We start from the raw sequence: 827 nt of genomic DNA, 5'->3' as shown, positions 1-827 counted from the left end.
TCTCAAGCCCTGTCCCCCTCCGGCTTCCAGATCAGTCCACTCCGGTTTTAGAAGGGGTTTGGCACTTTTTATAGCGGTGCAGAAACATTTTATTTGCAATTTATTTCAAGGATGTCAGCAACAGAAAACTTGTCCATCCGGCCTTACGTGTTGCAGCCAGAGTCTGACCAAAAACCAGAAGGAGAATTAAGATAAGCTTCTCTTGCTCATCTAGCTTATTGCAAACTTAAGTAGTAGTGTGTTGAAGTCTTGTGGTAATGTGAATGAGGCCTTTTAGTAAGCAAAAGTTGCTTGATGCCTGTTTCACTGTACTTTCCCCAACGATTAATTGTGTTTCCAGAATTCACAGTGTTCATTGCCAGAATTGTATCGTCAGCATACGTGCACGTGCATGTGCGTGTGGGTGCATTGGTGGTTCAATGGTAGAATTCTCGTTTGCCATATGGGTGACCCGGGTTCGATTCCCAGCCAATGCATAGGACAGCTCAATTTGTCTACTGTTAGCTGCTAAAGATGTGTGCTATGCAGAAAAGCAAATAGCTTTGTGACGCCACCAGCTGGTTTTTCTTACCTATGTCCAATTGTGTGTTTTACAGCTTCCTGGGGTCCAACACACCTGATATGAATGAATGTGTGATTAGCAGTTTTTAGCTAAATTAGAAGAGGAAATTCAATTATTCAATGTGGTATGTTGGTGCAGGGAAACATGAATGCATGATGTGGCCTTTTGGCATCCGTGCTTTGACGAGACTTGTCTAAGACCTTGTTTTTTCTGTGTGTTTTTGAAGGGGACAAAACACACTGGGCTCATTCACTCCCCGTCGGGG

The 827-nt window shown here is 43.7% G+C and overlaps 1 non-coding gene across 1 annotated transcript; it reads left to right on the top strand.

Annotated features, from left to right (window-relative positions):
* Nucleotides 1-405: 405 nt before the first annotated feature.
* Nucleotides 406-476, top strand: trnag-gcc (transfer RNA glycine (anticodon GCC)). The gene has a single exon. It is a non-coding gene; the product is annotated as a tRNA-Gly (tRNA).
* The last annotated feature ends 351 nt before the right edge of the window (nucleotides 477-827 follow it).

The sequence above is a fragment of the Austrofundulus limnaeus genome, unplaced genomic scaffold (genome assembly GCF_001266775.1).
Source record: "Austrofundulus limnaeus strain Quisiro unplaced genomic scaffold, Austrofundulus_limnaeus-1.0 Scaffold4013, whole genome shotgun sequence".
NCBI classification, from domain to species: domain Eukaryota; kingdom Metazoa; phylum Chordata; class Actinopteri; order Cyprinodontiformes; family Rivulidae; genus Austrofundulus; species Austrofundulus limnaeus.
This window is presented reverse-complemented; position numbering and strand designations above follow the sequence as displayed.